The 20,931-nt window shown below is 36.3% G+C and overlaps 1 pseudogene; it reads right to left on the reverse strand.

Moving 5' to 3' along the window:
- Positions 1 to 18,877: 18,877 nt before the first annotated feature.
- Positions 18,878 to 20,144, reverse strand: LOC112917693 (heterogeneous nuclear ribonucleoprotein F-like; annotated as a pseudogene).
- Positions 20,145 to 20,931: the final 787 nt, after the last annotated feature.

Consider the following 20,931-nt stretch of genomic DNA (forward strand, 5'->3'; position numbering starts at 1 on the left):
TGGCGGGCATTACAAGAGCAGAAGAGTTAGAAAGAGACAACTCTGAGCCCAAATCCTGGTTTTGACCCTTACAACCTCTGTGATTTTAAGCACATCAATTAAGTTCTTTCCCACACTCCTTAAAAAGGAATGATGACATTATCTACCATGCTGTGTTGTGGTGAATATAAATAAGCTAATTAATGTAATGCACCAAACTTTGTTTCTAATACAGTTTGCATTAGATATATGATATTCACAATTATTTATTAAATGATTTAAAAGCAACTTAGGTAAAGTAAGATATGACTAGTTCCTGTATGTGTTGGTATATCCAAACTGACTTGCAAATGAGTTTTGAAGCACAATATATTCATAATTTGTGGACTGTGTAGGTAAATGGTATTTAAGTATTCTATTAAAAAATCTATAGTATTTTTCTTTTTCACTGACATAAAGTAGCAGGTACAGGCATATTTGGTTATTGCTTACTCTCTTCTGACTTTTCTCCATAGGAATAAGACTTGATAGTACCATACCATTCTTCATTTCTTGAAGAATGTCAAGGATAAACAATTTTCAGTGGCTAGCTTTTACCACATACAGGGTAGCGATGTACCCAAGGCTTAATCACGCTATTCATATGCTCTGCCATTGGCTCTTTCAATGTTTATTTGCATCTACATGAAACATTTTTTTTTACCTACACCTCTTGCTTGACTGATTTATGTTTATCCTTTAGTTTTCACTTTGGATTTCATCAAGTATGGGTCAGAAAGTATCCTGTATATTTTCTAATAGAATAGTATAATAAATTTTAATTCAAATTTTATTGTTTATATCCGTTATTAGATTCCAAATTCCTTGAAAGTAGAGATCATCTATACATAATGCATGCAATAAACATTTACTGAGTACCTACTATGTAATAGGATAGGTGCTGGGATACAGGAATGAAAGGGATTATTTTTCCGTGTTACCAAAAAAAAAAAAAAATCTATGAGTAGTTGTGATAATAGGATAGAATCTAATTTTGAATTGGAATTCAGGAAAGGTCTTCCTTTACAGTCACTTAATTTGACCTTTAAAGATGATAAGGAATTAGTTATGTGGACAATGTGGTGAAGAATACTCTAGTCTAGTATATATTTGTGAACAATCTAAGTTGAGAAAGAATGTGGTGAATTCCAGAAAGGAAAAAAGCAAGTTTGGATCGTGGTGGTGACCAAGGATGGCATTCGATGCAGAGTGAACTCAGAGATGTGATATAAACAAAATCATGTAAATCTTTATAGGTGATGTTAAAGACTTGGAATGGTAGGATCAAAACCAAAATGTGTTTTCTTATAAAATGAAAAATAAAAGAATTTTTTTTCCTAAGGACGATTAGCCATGTCAAATGCTGCAGAAGATAAGAAAGATGAGGACTTGAAAAGGCCACATTGGAATGAACATCATAGAGGACATTAGAATCTTTTCAAAAGCCTTTCTTGCTGATATGGAAGCAGTAGAAATCAGTTTTGCATGAGTTGAGGAGAGATTGCAAAATCAGGAAGAGGAAACAACATATGAAAAATTCTTTAAGAACCCTGATTCATTATGGGAAATAGGAAGATAGCTCTATGGGAGTCAAGGGTAAAAAGAAGGCTAATTTTTTAAAACAGTATGAAACATACCTAGAACATGATGAAGTAAGTGAACTAAAGATTTTAATATGATTTTAATTTAGGGTATCAAAGTAAAGTTCCTTGTCCAATAGAGTTGAAATTCTAGAGTCACACATTTATTGTAACTCAGAGCCATTTATTTTATAACTTTTATCCTCTAGTCTTAAAGCTTCAACTGTGAGCAGAGTTTTTCTATTTTTCATACCTAATACTTAAAATCTAAACTGTTCAAGCTATTTTAGAAAATCTAAATGTCAAAAAAGTGTTGTTCTTTTTATATAAAAGCTGGGGTAATATTTCTTTTTAAACTATGCAGATGCTAAAAAAAACTATGCAGATGCTGACACGTTCTATATGTGCAGAAACTGTTTTTACTCTGATGTATTTCAAAACACTTTAATTACTAAAGATATGTGTTATATATTTCAGGAATATATAGGAGTTTTTTCAATGCAGGAAAAAGCAAGAATAATAAATTTACAAATTACAAATCTATACTATTTTAAAGTTCATATGCAAAGTATCACTTCAAAAAAAGCAAATAAATAAATAAATAAATAAATAAATAAATAAATAAATAAATAAAAAGTATCACTTCAAAAAGAAAAGAATGTTATTCTTTTTGTAAATTAAAAGTATTTGGCCATAATTTTTAGCCTTGTAGACATGACCGAGCAGAACAGAGTAATGATTTTCACAAATAAGTCAGAGGCCTCAAATGTTATGCTGATGTTCCTCAGGTGAGAAAAACAATATTTTCCTCACTTTTCTATCATGGGTTTTCATCATGAGAAAGTCAATTTTCTAAACAAAATTTGTTGGCATCTCAGTAGGAGCCGAAAGTCAAAATGTCACCAAAGTTTGTAGCAAAAGCTCTGGGCTTTTTGGTTGATGGGATAGTTACTGACTAGAATATAGATGAAAAAAAATAATCTTTTTCATACCGAGAAGGGCAAACTCACCAGTGTTGTCTTTAGTAGAGAAAAAATGCAATCATTTCTACTGTCGCAGACAACTTGTTTATCCCAGCTGTCATTTTTCTGTGATTACCCTTTTGAAGTAGGTGAGTCCAGTTCTTTCTCCAGTAGAGTTTACAATGGGTTAATCAGCTTTAGGGGCTGTTAAATAATATCTGATGGGACAGGAGGATTGGTCCTATTTTGTCTCTTCCGCGGTTCAAAATATTGTTGCAAATATAAAGTGAAGACCTCAGAAACGTCATCAAGTCTCACTCCATAGGGTATCAAATGTATAATTCTGAACATACTTGACTCCATATAAACAGTATAAAATCAGTTTCTGTGACTCTAACTAATGTCTCTTCTCAGTGTGTGAGAAAAAGATCCCCATGGGAATTTTAAAAATGACTCCTCAATCCTAGACAAAGAACTCTTATCAGGAAGGCAAAGTAATCTTCTGGGGAGACTGCTGTGGATGGCCAAATACTCCCACTGCTCAAATGACCCCTTTTGACTCTGCTCCAGAGAAAGGATATCATGGATGCTTGAAGTTAATACAAGCTATATAAACTAGGTAGTTTTCCTCTTCCAAAATTCTGGAAAGTTCCTTCAGAGATATGTTAAATGAGTTTATCGTCTCCTCAGAGTTCAATGGGCACTTTATGCTAGGTTTTGCAGGTCTTCCCTATTGAAGGCTCCTTCCTGATAGCCCCAGGCAAAGCCCAAAGCACCCTTCAAGGGGATTCTGACTGGGTATTAAATCCTTCCTACTCCCAAAGAACCACTGTTCAATTTCAAACAGTCCCCATAGGGGCTGGTGTATTTTCACAAAAAGCATGTTAGGAGAGTGAACACTTATAGGTTGCGCATAATCAAATATCTTTTTAATGATATGTGACTATCCCAGACTAAAGTCACTCATGTCTTTTTTTTTTTTTTCCTAAAATGACATTAACTAATAAAGCTACCCAGTTACTTAATGCCTGCCTCATAAGAATGTTCTGATAGGTAGGAGGAAAAAATTCCAAATTTTGTTTTTATTTCAACAGGATGCTTATATCCTAGGTCCTTTCAATTTTCTTCTTCCTATGTTTTTCCTTTTCCAGTTTAAGCATATCAGGATGAATTCTTTTTTTTTTTTTTTTTTTTTTTAGGATGAATTCTTAACTATATATAAAGACTGAAATTTATTCCATTTATGAAAATGTATTTTTCAACAGAATATTGAAAGCCAAATCCATTAATTTAATTTCACAATTCCCCACCTAAAAGTGTGTATATATTTTTGTGCTTATTTTTTATTCCCTGGAGATGAGAAGCCAGAGCCAGGTATAGAGGTGAGAGTGTTAACAATGAGGCAAGCCAACAAGATAAAAAATGTGTACAAAGTGTTGAGCACAAGTCTATAAGAAGTGTAAAAAGAAATGGCAAATACTAAGTATATTTATTTTCTCTCTCTCTCTCTCTCTCTTTGACTTCCAAGCTTCTAAGTCCCACTGACTGGAAATCTCTCAATTAGAACAAATAAATCTGTGAAAGACTCAAAATGAATCGTCTTCCTTTTTCTAAATGTAGAAAATTAATAAAAGGAAAAGAGACTATGGAGTTGGGGAGAAACTCAAAGGGTAGGGGAGTGGAGTGTTAGTGATTTAATTGTGGACAAGAGAGATGCTTTTGATGCTGTGCCCACATCCCCATGAAAGCTTTACACCACAAACACTTGAAACTCTTTACTGGAAAGCTTGAAACTCTTTACTGGAAAGCTTTCTCCACTACCCCTTCCCACTCCTTGTGGAACCTCAAATTCTTAAATAATTCTGAGGTGCTTATGATAAGGTCTTTTCAATAGGTTTCATAGTTCCTGCTACTGTTGTTATTTAACTTGCTTTACTTGGTTTCAATCTCTTTTGGAGTGATTATTCTTAGACTTACAAGTTTTTTCTTTATCATTTAGGTTGTAGCTATAACTTACCAAACTCCCCAGACGTATCTTGCTAAACCAGTGGTTATTTCTCTTTGATTAAAACTCCTGCCAAGCCTAGTTCCAGCCTTCCTGGCTTCAGCACACTTTTATTTAGTGCCATAGTATTGTTTCTCATATTCCATCTATGTTACTCACATATTCGAAATATTCCCTGACATGAAAAAAATCACCTATCTTCTGTTTGTCTACTGCAAACTTGACTACCAGATCAAATTGTACCTCCTTCTTTGAACTGCTTCAAAACCTGCAGTAATATTTTCCTTCTTTACACAAATAGAAATTTAATACTCTATGCTATAATTTTCTGATTATGCAAACTGTTATGGGCTGAATTGTGTGCTGCCCCAACCCAAAATTTATGTATTGAAGCCCTAACTCCCAGCACCTTAAGATGTGACTGTACTTGAAAGTAGGGCCTCTAAAAAGGTAATTAAGGTTAAATGAGGTCATAGGAGTAGGCCCTAATCCAATCTGACTGGTATCCTTACTAGAAGAGATTTGGACACAGAAAGAAAATTTGGAGGCATGTGTGCAAAGCAAGCATGTGAGTGAAAAGGAAGCATGAGGGTGGCCATCTGCAAGCCCAGGAAAGGCCTCAGGAGAGACCAACACTGTTGGCACCTTGATTTTCCAGAACTGTGAGAAAATAAATTTGTATTGTGTAAGTCATTCAGTTTGTGTCATTTTATTATGGCCATCCTAGCAAATAATACATGCATAAATGACTTACTAATAAAAACACAGTAATTTATATGTATCAAACTAATTAGGTATAAGTAATGTATGATAAATAAAAAAATAAGACAGATAAAATGTTAAACCTGGGCATTATGTTGTGTGTGAGCCATTGGACTTCCTTTACTAGCATTTGTATCGAGACCATGTAATTCAAATAAATTCTGAATTTGTTATTTTTAATGCATAGATTAATGGGAAATATCAACTACTGATTTCTATGGAGGGATTGCAAGAGTCCCTAGATTATGGTTATTTAAAAAGAAGAATAGTTTAAGGGAAAAAGTTATTGAATAGGAGAATTAATATGTGTTCTTCAAGCCATTTTAATGCACATGAAAGAACATTAAAGTCAGATAACATACTTGGTCTTGAAACTCAACTATGCCTCTGCTTTGCACCATATTGGGGAGATAGACTGACCTCTCTGCTTGGACTATAATAAACTGGAATATATATTTCTTCATAAAGAAATTTCTTAATACTTCCCAGGCCATTGATAGGATTATATGTGTGTATTTTCATCAAATAGAGTTGTTAACATATGCAACCCATCAATAAATAGAACTGTTATTATTTTACTTAGAAAACTGTAGGTAGAATGAATTGTGATGAGTTACTGATTGGTATCCTGAGAAGGAGTCCAAGGCAGCCTAAAGATGAGGGAACTTTGTCCCCAAATACATTAGTCAAAGTGACGTAATGAAGAAAAAATTAAAGATATGTAAGAGTGGTTCAAAAATATGTTGAGGTGCCTGGCTAGCTCAGTTAGTGGAGCTTGTGACTCTTGATCTCATGCTGTGAGTCCAAGTCCCATGTTGGATGTGGAGATTACTAAAAAAAAAAAAAAAAAAAAGTCTTTAAAAAAACCCCACTATATTCACTAGAAAATTAATAACTACCTCTGGATTTCCCATGCTTATAGTCTATGATGTATCACTTACTTTCTTCAACATATTTGTCTATTTAGCTATATCTTATTAGGTGTTGGTAACACTTTTATTTTTATAAAAGGTAATATATAACCCTCCACTTTTCTCAAATTTCAGTGAGGAAGAATACTTTAGAAGCTTACAATCCATAACCCTGTAACAGATAGAGTCAACATTTGAATGGGCTGTATGTATTCAAGGATGAGTATATTTTCTAGCAAGCGGGAAAGTCATTAAGGTTAATTGGAAATGAAATGAGCCTAGTTAATTAGAATACTTAGGAGAAATTATTCTAGCTACTCATTTAAAAAAAGAGAAAGATGGACCAAGGGGGAGAGGGAAAAGAAAGAGCAAGAGACTGAGAGAGAGGAGAAGATATTAGTAGAATTATGGAAAATGGTCATTTTCATTCTGTTGACTTCAGGACAAAGCTGAGTTAAGAACACAAGGGAAGTTAATTCAGTAAAGTTCAAGTGTCAGCAAAGACTGAAGCTATGTCAACACTACTCCCAGTTTCCCTGGCCATGGGACTTTTACCTTAAGGCTATTATAGTAAATAAATGTAAATATTTATTTATGACAGCCTTAGGAAATTAATGCACATATAAGTGACTTACCTATAAGAACACAAGAGATAATAATCCAATCTATATATATCAAACTTACTGGAGATAAGGATAAGTTGGATATAAGCATAAACAGTTGTCAGAAAAAATACCACAAGTGGTCTAATGAGCTGCCTTTTGGAGAAAGTCCTGTGAAGTGACTAGGATGGGCCAGAGCCATGAACAAAGGTGAGCTCACAGGAGAGCAAACTTGACTCATGTATGAAAAGGTTATCATATGTTTGAGAGAGCTTCTGGTTAAAACTCAAGCCTAATTACACTGGTCAGTATAATTACTCAATCATATTGTGGCATGTACCCTGGGTTTTTTCCATCACAAGGCATCACAGCCACGGAGTAATGACAAAATTTCATTCTCCTGGGGACCTGTGTAAGGACATTTGGAGTGTTTGTAGCAAATGCAACCCTTGTTGCCTTTACTCCTGCTCACCAACAGCCGGAGAGAGGCAACAGGATATTAAGAGTTTCATTATGATTTGCATTATGTATGCTTAGGAAATGACTTCATTTAAATGAAAAATAATTGTAGAGAGTATTGCAGTTTTATGAAATGAGAAATGACTATGTACATGCATTTTTCAGATCAGTGTAATCACGTCATATGTTGACATGTTATGCCTGTGGTATCACATGATGACTGTCCTGCAAACAGAAATAATTAAATGTTGACATTAATGAATCTATAGAAATAGATATGCCAATCTAGGAAGCTAAGTTTCTTGTGTTGACTTTCAGATTAACAGGTAATACTGGGTTTTCCAAAATGTGTTTAACATAAAGCCAAAGTGTGATACCTCTTGGCTAATGTTGAATAGAATGAGATATTAGGGGACAACTAGGAGTGGGTTAAGGATGCCCATATAGAATACTCAACATTGGATGAAATATTCTCTTCAGATTCGATAACATTTCAAATCTTAGATATCCAGCTTTCTTGGAGACATGTTAGTAAGTTGTCTGTTAATTTCACTAAGCCCCCAAAGTCCAAGCACCTCTGTCCAGCACTGATCACTCTGCAACATCACATAAAACCCAAATTCAAATGAATTGAAATGTATTTGGGGATTTGGAGAATCTTTGGAGTAACTCTTGACATAATGAAAATTAACCTCATACATAGTAAGAAAACTCACTTTACATCATTTTGGTAAAAGACTGAGAAAAGCAGATGAACAAAATAAAGAGGTAGATTGTAATTATTTGCCCCAAATTGAGCAATGTGGAGAAATTTCTAATTATACACTTATTTTACCCACACATAGTCATTGTCCCTGCTTTATCTCTGAATATGCACTATGATATAGAGGGCAATATCCTCACAGAAGCCATAATTTTCGGATATGGATTTAAGCTGACTTTCATTCATGCTCTTGACTTATGACTGTTTGGAGTTCCCCAGACTAAGAGAACTTCAGCAATGTTAGTTACTTCCCTTGGGGGTTTCCACCATCTCTTCGAATTTCTTAGTAGAACAACTATATTGTGGGCAGTTAACATGATTAACATCATAAACATTTCTTTTTTAAAAAAATATTTTATTTATTCATGAGAGAGAGAGAAAGGCAGAGACATAGGCAGAGGGAGAAGCAGGCTTCCAGTGGGGAGCCTGATGAGGGACTCAGTCCCAGGGCCTCAGTATAACGACCTAAGCCAAAGGCAGACTCTCAAACCACGGAGCCACTGAGGAGCCCTCATCATAAACATTTCTGAAAGTAGCTGCTACCCCTAAAGCTTAAAGCTCATCTAAATTCCTGAAAGGTAAGCACTGTGAGATAGAAATATTTAAATGAACCCATGTAAGTCTTGATAAAACTTAACCTAATTTTTTTTTCTTTCATGAGATGGCTAGAAAGTATGAGGAGACTAAAAATACTTTTTCCAAAATAGCATAGATTCGCAAACAAACAAATACCTAAAAACTGAAAAACAAAAACAAAACAAACATGTTTTCCTGGCTGAATGTCCAAACTTAGAAGATTTTCACATTTATATAAGCTGTCACGTGTGCCCAGGTTTTGACAATTGTGTTTAATATGCAGAGAGAGAAAGTATTTTTTCTAGTATTAAATCTTAAGGGTTTAATATATTATTCCACTTCTATCTTTTTCCTTTTTGTTTTGTGACAAACATCAAGCACATTTCTCTGAAGGTGGATATGGAAGGGAATGAATAAACTAATAATAGAACAAACGAGAGAATTGCTTACTTTATTCTTTCAATGATGTCAACCTCGAATCATTATAACCACTTGCCACCTATTTCTGTCTCCCTCCTGCCTCCTACCTCTTCCTTCCACATCCAAAGGTTTCAGATAATTAATCACACAGAACTGTTTTTTTCACATGAATCTGCCCTGAGAGGCCTTTCAAACAATTAGCCTCTTTGTAAGTGTTCAAAGATGTGCTACACATTGCCAAGATGATAAACTCTCCAGATTCCTTGCTTCCTGTCACGGATCTCTGCTAGCCTAGTCTTTCCAGACTGTATTTCCACCTGCTTATGAGAACATAGACAGAAGATGGCACTGTTTACTCATTAGAAAAGGTCAGCAAACCCCCCACTCTAAAGAAAAAAACACCATGCTTGCCCTGCTAGGAAAACATACAATACTATTAGAAATTGGAAGTAAGACTACATATATAATGAGTACTGTTTTTTAATATTACAGTAGAAAATATAAATTTAAAATTAGACAAGGTAAAAAACAAAACAAAACAGGCCACACTGAAGTTTCAAGTACAGTGCATTTCAAATAGAATGCAATAGTAGTCACATGTAGCAGAGGGATGAACCAGGACTTGGGTGGGGGTCCTAACTCAATCATTAGACCCTGAGACAAGTTGTTTGATGTCTCTCTGAATCTAAATGTTCTTACTATAAGATGGGAGTAATAGCACCTATTCCATAGGATAGTTTTGTGGATCGAATAACCACATTGTGGAGGCCGAGAAAAATTAAGGCCATTCCACCTCAAATTTAGCATTAGCACAAGTACAGCCCTCTTAGGCCCCTGTGAATAAGAGCTGAACTTTTCCTTACTTCAGTTAAGCCCCATATTAGAATGAGAACAAAGCTCAGAATGCCCTTGGCAGGAAATCCCATATCAGAAAGACAACAGAGCTCAGAGAATCCCATATCAGATCTTAAGAAACTCCCCCACCCTTTCCTCCCATATTGGAATGGGAAAAAAAAAAAATTCCTCCACACCTCCTGAAAATCCCCTAGACCAGCCCATAAAAAACCCAGCTGTAACCCACTTCGGGGTCCAAGCCCCTGCTCTGCTGTGTGGAGTATACTTGGACCCAAGCTCGAGTTTGTAAATAAACCTTCGTGTACTTGCATCAGTGTCAGCTCCTTGGTGGTTTCTCGAATTCACAATCTTGGGCACAACACACATAGTAAAAGTTTATTAGCAATTACTAAACTATAAGCTTGTGGTTATCATCTTTTTTAGAAAAGATTTTATTTATTTGAGAGAGAGAGAGCAAAAAAGGAGGGGAAGGGAGAGGAGAGGAAGAGGAGGGAGAAGGACATGGAAGGAGGGACAAGCAGACTCCCACTGAGCAGGGATCCTGGTAATGTGGGGCTTGGGGCTTGATTCCAGGACCCTGAGACCATGACCCGAGCTGAAGTAAGACACCTAACCTGCCCCTTGGTTATCATCTTAATAAGACATCTATGATCACCAAATAGCACAATGCCTGACCTAGAAAAGCAGAGTAGAAGTTGATTATATTACTAAAAAACAGACAAAACTTAATTGATTTTTATGTTGATTCATTAATGATTCTTACTTAAACAAGAAGTAGGGCAAGTATAAAAAGGAATTGGTTACTAATCTTGAACTTTAGAGCGCTTGGCTATTTCACTCTTTCCTTTTCCTTAGCAGAGATCTTTGATTATTCCCAATTAAATGATTGAAGGTAATTCATTAATGATGAGAAATTTTACTCTAGTTTTCAGAAGTACTAAGAGAATAAACTATTTTATCTAGATAGGTAGAAATAAAGGTATGCTCTTTTATGTTTTATTCTGTTATTGTAATTGTCGATATTGTTTCATAACCCAGCTTCCCTGGGATGAGCCCAAATGGGAAAATAGCATACGGTAGGACATTTTGTCCCAGTCGCTTCCCAATATTTAAAGTAAAGATACATTATTTTGCTCAATCTATGCCAATTAAACATGAACATTTTAAATTAACATATATAAATAGAGGCTTACTTTATCTTGTCATATTTAACTTCATAAAAATATTAACTTTAAACACCAAGAGGTGAAATGATTGTTCAGACATTGTTAAATGTTTAAGTATTCATTCTCATGACCCTTCTGTAATAGAGCTATCCACCAAAAATCAATTTCCTCTTCTTGGGCACACAGCCAACCTACACTAACTAGTTTCTAAAGTTAAATGTGACAATATGCCTGAGTTCTGGCCAATAGAATGGGCATGGAAGACTGTTGTATGCCAGTTTTGTGCCATCGCTTCTTGGAAGAAATTATGGTTCCAAGTGAGAAAGATGGATTTTTCCCTCTATTGCCCAAATGAGATGACAGGAAGGCTCTAAGGAATAGCAAAACTACAAAATGGAAAGAATCTGGGTCCCTGTGTCTTTATGTAAATGGATGCATCTATGGCCCAATAACTATTAGATAAGTGGGTAATAAACCTCTTTTCGTTCCAGCAATTAATATTGCCCAAACTAATATTTTCATTATAAAAGGGAGGAGTTACTAATCACATGGTAGCATATGATTTACTATGATTCTTTAGAACTTTCTCCATTGTAATAGGGATACCAAGTTAGTAAGTTCTAGGCTGCTTTGCTCATTCAACTCATCACCAATGCTTTATAGTAGATGTTTATTTTTTGTTAATTTATTTTTTTAATTTAAAAATACCAAGGTCTCATCAATTGTTAGTTTTGGAGTACATTTGCACAGTTATCTCTGTCTTCATGCTTTTGCTCAATTTTCTCCATTAGACAACATAACAGAAAAAAATATTGAAAGCTAAAATCCATAGCAGTCACGTTTATGTTCCAGTGGATGGGAAATTAGTTTTATTTTACTTTATTACTCTTTCCCTCCTCTCCCAGAGTCTAGAGTGCAGCAAGAAAGTTAGAAATTCCTAAGTCACAGCTATTTCTTTACTATAGAAGAAGAGAAGTTGAAGAAATGGCCACTGGAGAACCACTCAATAATCGCTCTTTGGTGGTATAGAAGGCAGTGGAGGCCTAGAAGCAAGCAGAGAGTAGAAAGCTAAAGTTTCCAAGTGATGATATGAGAGGAAATAAGTTGGATGGATAGGAGAATACAAGATACATTCTTAAGAAAAGGGGCTGGCAATTTTTAATAAAGGTTGTTGTATTCGAATGCTTTTGGTATTTATAGTGAGGCCATGTGCTGGTTCATGTCCATCCTCTGCTCTTCTCTCCCTGCTCTGTGCCACAGAAGAATGGTTCCTGTAGAGTTTCTGTTTCCACGTTTCCAGCTGGACTTGGTCAGTGGGAAGCACTTGCAGAAGAGTGGGTGAGAGAAGGAGAAAGAATGAAGCCTATTTATCCTCCTCCTTTCCTCTTCAAGACAGGATTCTGCAAAACCTCAATAGCCTTGAGAACACCTGAATCCGATACCACTGCTTCCTTTCCTTGCCCCTTTAGGCCTAGGATAAGCAATGGCCTCCCTGTTTTGTTGATCCCTATCACCATATCCATTTTTAGTTCTCAAACCTTTAAATAGTCTGTTTACTGAGAAGACTCACCTCCCACCAGGACGCTGATTAACAGAAAGTTGCTGTTGTTGTTGTTGGTGGTGGTGGGGTGTTACAGAAAAGATACTGAGTTCATTGTTGGTATGGCCCCCAGGTTATACTGATTTACTGACATGAAACCTCATGACCTTCTGTATCCAAAGAGCAGGAAGAGATCATTTGTGTACTTTTAGTGTTACTTACATGTACTATACAAACATTGTGAATATAATACTATAGGCATTTGCTCCAGGGGCTTCTCTATTGAAACAATTTAGACAAATAAACAAAAACCAATCTATTTTTATCCAAGCTTCCTCCTCTAGAAACTGCTGAGTTTTTGGGTGGGAGTTTGGAAGGTGAGTAAGGGGGTGTCTGTCTATGACTTTTAGGTTTTAGTGGTATTTGTGAATGAGGGAATATATGAATTCTTTAGCAGAAAGGAGAGAAGAAATTGGTCACAGGAGAAAAAACAAAATAAGATCAGTGATTGATCAGAAAAGGACTTTTGCAACTAGAATTAACCAGATGTCCTGAAGCTGCCTGGAAATGTTGAGAAATCTTGGGACAAGAGTAGGTTTTGCACAAAAAGTGGGTTTGGTTAGTGGAGATAATTCTAAAGACAAATTTCAAGTAACCCAAGCAACCCCAGATGATATCTGATTAACACAAGTCTAGATGAAAAGCTACACATAGATTTATGGCTTTGAGTTTTTCTTACAGGGTTTATGTATTCCTTTGCTTTATGTGCTTAAATTTATATTTTTGGACTGGTTTTAGACTTGCAGAAAAGTTTTGGAGATGATACATAGTTCCCATATACTCCATGCTTAGTCTTCCTGTTTACATCTTACCTTATGCATGGAATATTTGCTATAACTGAGGAACTGACATTGATACACTATTATGAATTAAAGTCCATGGTTTGTTCAGGTTACCTTAGTTTTTATTTGGTGCACTTTTTCTCTCCCAGGAGTCTGTCAAGGACATCAGCTCACATTTGGTTGTTCAATCTCTTCAGGCTCCTCTTGACTGGGACAGTTGCTAAGACTTTCCTTGCTTCTAATCTTGGCAGTTTTGAGAAGTACTAGTCAGTATTTTGTAGAATGCCCCTCAGTTGGAATTTGCCTGATGTTTTTAAACCAGGATTATGGATTCTGGGGAAGGAGAACACAGATGTGAAATGTCCTTCTCATCACATCATACATATTAAGGGCATATTCTATCAATATGACTCGTTATTAATAAGGTCAATGCCTTGTTTTTTGATGTCCATATTCTAGGCTCACCATTATATTGCGATCCCTTTGAGGATGGAGACTATGTTGTTCTTTACTACGCGCAAACTACTTGCTGTCACTGCTAGAAATGATAGCTTTTTAAAATGAATTTATGGATTTCCCAACATTTTAGCAAGTGATTCATAGAGACCATACAGAACCGGGCAGCTTATTTTCTTCCTGCATGGTTTTGACAGAGTTATAAAAAGCCGACTAAAAAGTAAAAAAAATTATAACAAAAGTGAATGTATGCAACATGAAACCCAGAAAGCCTGTTTTCAAGATGTCAAATACCTTTTCATCTTAGCGTTGTTGTGGCTATATTGTTCTTTGAACTTTTCTGTTTAAATTCCTTTCAAAAAAGTTGGAAAAACATATGACCCTGGATGTCTGACAACTCAATTCCTCAAACCCTTGCTCTTAATACTCAGAACCCAGAATCTTTTCTCATTGGTTCTTTTGGAGAGTGTCTACCCTAGGCCCTTGCAAATTTGGTGGTGGGGATAAACACTCATCCTTAGATTGCCAAGAAGTTCATCAGTGAAGAATGACTTGTCTTTTGAATGTCCTTTGCTTCCTTTAGTAGCTGTTGATATGGGAAATGTCATAGTATCAGCTGGGTTGCAACATCCCTTCTGTGCTCAGAAACTTGTCATAGGAATCCTTGGGAACCCCAGTACAAAACTTCTCTCTTGCAGGAAGATACATTTCTTATACTTTGACTACTTTTATCTGTCTGAGGTTCTTTTGTTCTTCCTGAAGCCCAGTTTGCACATGCTGAATATTCCTAGAGTCTGCAGAAAGAGGAAAGAAAGGTGACAGCATGAGGGTCAAAAAGAAGCCATGGTTCTTTTCTTGATATCATTTTTTTTCCTACTCCAGATCAGACAGTTTCACCTGGCTCAGAACTTGATAGTGGGTAGATTCACATTTCTACTTTTTTTTTTGATGAGTCTCTACCCAATCAATTTTCAGACACTGTCTCCTTGCTGCATCGTTCTTCAGATTATATCAAGATCTTCTAAATTATATGAACAGATAATATTCTAGCTAACAACATAATGCCAATGTATGTATTCTTTTTCTAATACAAATAGCTTTGGTTTTCATTCGGCAAATGCTGAATGACCTTTATTGAATAAAGGTCTCCTAATTGGTTCAGTTGGTTGTGTCTGACTCTTGGTTTTGGTTCAGGTCGCAACCTCAGGGTCCTGAGATTGAGCCTGACATTGGGCTCTATGCTCAGCACAGGGTCTGCTTGTCCCTCTTCCTCTGCTCCTCCTGCAACCTCTGGCACTCTCTCTCTCTCTCTTTCTCATAAATAAATAAATAAATAAATAAATAAATAAATAAAAATAAATAAAATTTTTAAAAATATATTAAATAAGACATTCAAACTTGTTTTTAAATTGTTTTAGCAAAAATTTGTTATACCAATATCTTTTTATTTATAGAAATTTTATATTTCAGGCCTAAATGATAGAATTTTGCCTCTTTTGCATTTATTATATTCACTCTGTATGCATTAACATTGTTTACTAAAAACTTTGAGACCCGGTAGTCTATTATTTTTTTCCTTTAAAAGAGATCCATTTCAGAAGCCTGTGATTATGTGTCTAAATTCTATTTGACCAAATGAAATGATTTTATATATTAATTAATTGTGTATATTCACTTATTTATTTTAGAGAGAGAGCGAGCATGAGGAGGGGAGAAGAAGAGGAAGAAGGAGAGAGAGAATCTCAAAGCAGACTCCCCACTGAGCACTCACAGCCCAATGTGGGGCCTAATCTCACAACTCTGAGATTGTGACCTGAGCAGAAATCAAAATTCCGTTGCCCAACTGACTGAGCCACCCAGGCACCGCAAGTGAAATGATTTTAAATAATGTACTTATTATAGGTGAAAGTGAATTGCAGATTATTAATCTATAAACTGAATCAGATGCAGAGATGAAAAGACATTGTACTACTTGATTGATGTAAGCGAATCTTATATGCCATAGCTTGAACATACAGTCTTTTTGCCTTTGATCCATTTGCCAGACATTGTTTGGGGCCATATCACCTTTATTCAGTATGAACAGTTGTATTCCATAATACACTATTATTTATTTAGCACTTACTATGAATAATGCATTGAATTAGACACTGAGTATATAACACTAATTAAAAATAGATCAGATTTCTGCCTTCAGGAAGCTTATAGCTTACTAAGAGAAAAAGCATTCTTAAATTATTATAAATGAAATAAAAATACAACACTGACAAGTGCTATGAAACTGAGGTATAATACACATTTTTAAAGTTAAGTTTAATTGAGATAGAGTAAAAAGAGATTTTACCTTTTCGAAGCATACAATTCAGCGGTTTTTAGTATGCTCACAAGATTGTGCAACTATCATTACTATCTAATTCCAAAACATTTTTATCACCCTGTAAATAAACCCTAATTTATGTCTTGCCAGTCACTTCCGATTACCCCTTGGCATCCCCTAATCTACGTTGTCAAAATGGATTTGCTGATGCTGAGCATTTCATATAAATGGAATCATACAATATGGAGCCATTGTCTCTGGCTTCTTTCATTAAGCATAAAGTTTTTGAGGTTAATCCATATTGTAGCATACATATATTAATACTTCATTTGTTTATGAATTATAATGTTTTATAAATCTAAATAATATTTTGTAATTCTAAGTAATATTTAATTGTTTGGATTTGTTTATCCTATTCATCAGGTGATGGACATTTGACTTATTTCTATTTTTGGTTCTTATAAATAATGCTGCTATGAACATTTGTGTACAATTCTTTGTGGGAACATTCCTTTTTATTCTTTTGGGCATATAATTGGGAGTGGGATTATTGGATCACATGGTAACCCTATACTTAATTTTTTGAGGAACTACCAAACTGTGGTGATACCATTTTATATTCCCATTAGCAATGTGTAATGGTTCCATTTTCTCCGTAGCCTCTCCGACATTTACTTTTTTTTTATAGTCATCCTAGAAAATAGGAGATATGAACTCATTGTCATTTAGATTTGCATTCTTTAATCATTAGTGATGTTGAATATCCTTTTATGTGTTTATTGGCCATTTGTATTTTTTTAGAGAAATTTTTGAAAAAAATTGCTCATTTTTACTTGAGTTATTTATCATATCATAGTGTTTTTATATATTCCTTTACTGAGTTATTTTCTTAGTGGTTGCTCTGAGGAGTCCAGTTAATATCTTAATTTATAACAATCCAGTTAGGATTAATATCAACTTAATTCCAATTATATATAAAAACTTGACTTTTATATAACTCATTCCCCACTGCTTCCCTTTGTACTGTTATTGTCATACGAATCCCATTATTATGCACCATGTGTTCAGCAATATAGATTTATAATCATTTCTTTATGCAGTTGTATCATAAGTGAGGTGGAGGAAAAGAAAAGATTTACAAATCAAAAACAAAATGCACTGGGGTAACGGCTTTTCACACACGGTGCTCGGAGTCAGGTTAGTTAAAGACATACTTGCAAGTGGGGGTGGTTCTTCCAGGGAATGGCTGGATAATTAAATAATCATTTTCTGGAATAAGATATTGAAGGAGTTCTGATCCCACTCTGCCATCTCCAATGGCTACAAGACTGCAGATTTTCACCATGTTTCTGGGCTGTTTATTTTCAAGACTTTCTCAGAACTGGAGACTGGTGAATGCAACGTGGGCATATTAAATCACTATAATGCTTGCTGTTCTTACCAAGAATCCATTACTTTTCCTGAATACATACTCCTTGAATTACTAAAAGTATCTTGTTAATTTTCAGAGTTTTGCAAAAGTTAATTCTTGAAAATCTTTGTGAGTTTTTTCACTTCTTTTATGAAAGAGAAAAAATTTTGGAAGTCTTGACTCAGCCAATTTGCTGATAACCTTCTTACATATTTGAGTTTGAAGTAGCAGGAGGCCCTAAAGAAGCCTTGAGATTTGGGAATTAAAAGACAGAGAGAGTAGTTCCATATGAAGCTGGAGAGTTGGTCAGTGACCAGATTATTCAGTTTTGAGGATCATCTTTTGGAGTTTAGTTTAGGCTTTATTTTATTATTTAATTTTTTTGTGTGTATGTGAAAAAAATCTTTAAGAAAAAACAACAGGTAGGGATCCCTGGGTGGCGCAGCAGTTTAGCGCCTGCCTTTGGCCCAGGGCGCGATCCTGGAGACCCGGGATCGAATCGCACGTCGGGCTCCGGGTGCATGGAGCCTGCTTCTCCCTCTGCCTATGTCTCTGCCTCTCTCTCTCTCTCTCTCTCTCTCCCTCCCTCTGTGTGTGTGACTATCATAAATAAATAAAAAAAAAAAAAAAAAAGAAAAAACAACAGGTAATGAAAACTATGACAAATTTCACTTAGGAAAATATGCTCAAAAGGAAATCACACTACAAAGCAAGGTTTAAATCAAGCCCTCACCAATTCCTACAATATCAGCAATGTGTCTCAATTTTCAAAACAAACTTATTTTTAAAAGCTTCAACCTAACCTAAAAGATTTGAAATGAAAATAAACAAGAACAAACAAACATGAGAAATGTTCCTCTTTCAATTAGGGATATAACACCTTGAGTTTTCCCAAAAAAGCATGCCTTACCAAGGTTTCCACAGGGATATGGTACAAAAGGATCCATTTAATGTACTTAAAACCACTTTAAGTCAGGTAAGAGCACTCTGAAGTACACCACCAAGATGTTAATTGAGAAAAGCTGAAAGGAGTTTTAGTTTACTCATTATCACATGCTAGAAGAAAGTTTACACGAGAAAACCCTGAAGAGGTGATTTTTTAAATCCAGATTTCACAACTCACGGTGCAAAATGGGTCCCTACAGCTTCCTCTAGAGTAATAATTGCTTTTCACTGCTTGTTGGCTGCCTGTGAAAATTTGATTGCAATAACTCAAAAATGCTCCTCCCAAACTAGTCATATCCACCCATGCTATTCTGGCCTCCATAAAAGTAACAGCCTCTCAACAGCCACTCACAGTGCTGGCTGTCGAGGCCACTGCAAGTGGACTGGGCTGATGTCCTCATGCCTTGAATCATCTGGCTGCTAGGTGTCCCATTGCTAGCTCCAGGTATGGAGTTCAGGAAAAGCTGTCTATATGTTTTGCATGTTGGCCAGGTCTTTGGACATTGTTGCATTGCTTCTTTATGAGTTTCAAACTCAGCACCCACTTCACTGGTCACTCTTTCATCAGAGACAATCTCAGTGTGGACTCTCACAGGCTTGAAGAGAAAGAAGCTGTAAATGTCATTCTCTGTGGCTTTGTACGGCAGCTCTGTCATGTGGACACAACGTCCAGTGGTACCATGGACAGTGAACTTCCATCTCTGTATCTGTGATCATACATCCCCCAGAGACAGAACCTGAGGTCTCTTCCAAACAGATGGATGGTGAAGCCGTAGCCATTGCTAAGGCTGCAGTACTCTTTGTTGCCCCCATAGCCTGCACTATTAAGCAGGCTTAATTATTCAGATCTCATCCTCTCCAGGTTCACTTGCTGGACAATGCCAATATACCCCCTGACTGTGCCAGGGCAGTCATAAGACCTCCCCTGCCCCCCCACCACTGTAAGGACATGAACTTCAGAGGGGGATCCAAGTATGACCTAACTTCTTCCTGACTGCTCTTGAGCACTTACTTCACTATATCTGTGCCTGATTCTTTCCTTATGTTTCTTTAGGGCCTTGTCAGCTAATTCCTGGGAGGCAAGCTGCACAAGGATTTCTGCTGTAAACTTTCCCTTTGGGTCACAGGCAATGTGTTTCCATTTGGCACAATTTTCAACCTGAGAACTGAACAATTTCTTTCTTGGTGCATTCAAATGGGAATCCTTGGAGCCACACAAAGTGTCATTGGGGATGTTGACACTGTTTGGACTGGTGTGCCTCAACATCTAATCCCTTTTGGTTCTGTGGGACTTGGACACCTCAATTACTGGTATCCCATGCTTTCCCTGGCTTTTTTAAGGGCCATTTTTACATCATTTTCTGATTCAAGTTCAACAAAAGCCTGACCGCTCTGCCTGCCTTCTCTAGAGTAGATGAAATGAATGCCTGCAGTCCTGTCATGGACTGTGCACTCAGAAAGCACATTCTGCACATCCTCAACAACAGAGCAGGATCAGGCCAGGCCACAGGGCTTAACCACAAAGCCTTCACCTCCCTTGGGTCCCAGCATCATGGACACTTGAAGGGACAGACGTCAAACAATCTTGGGTGCACTTTTTGTGGCTTAAACAACGACACCCAGGGAAGGAATGTCTACACTTGGAGACACTCCTGGTAGGTAATGAATTGTCCTAAATAAGAAGCCATATGGCCATCTTGCCCCAGTGCCCCAGCCTTCACCAGAGCAATCAGAGTGGTGGTGCTGAGGCTGGGATGGGCTCCAGCTTTCTTCTTACTGGGAAAGGCCTTTAGTTTAGTAAGTCTTTATTCTCAGGGCACAGGAATGTCACCAGAGCATTTTAAGTAGAAAGGAGACCGGTATGGACTCAGGGAGATTTGTTAGTGAAGAGGAAAGAAGACAATGACAAGGTTTTCCATGGAAAACAGTGGAAACGAAAACAGAGTGGGCAGATTTGAGGGATATTTAGGAAATAAAATGAATGTGGGTGTTGGTGGATTGAAGGGAAAGTTTGAGGAAGAAATTCACAAAGGCTAAGGCTCTCCTGCCCTTACATCACCCCACAGTGCTGGTGTCTTGGCTAAAGTGTCTGAAATTCTACCAACATTTCATCCTGGATGAGTGCACAACACATAAAACGAAATTGCCATGAAGTGTAGTCATTGTCAGTATAGGTACAGTGATCTCTCTCTCTCTCTCTCTTCAAATTGACAAAATAAAAAGAAACTGCTTAGAAGCAGAAGGATTGGCAGAAGCTCTGGTTATGAAAAGAGGATGGGAGAAGAAACAAAGGAGAATGGTTAGAGCTAAAACACGATCAACATCAAACACTGGTCCACCT

The sequence above is a fragment of the Vulpes vulpes genome, chromosome 15, assembly GCF_048418805.1.
Source record: "Vulpes vulpes isolate BD-2025 chromosome 15, VulVul3, whole genome shotgun sequence".
In the NCBI taxonomy this organism is placed as follows: Eukaryota; Metazoa; Chordata; class Mammalia; order Carnivora; family Canidae; genus Vulpes; species Vulpes vulpes.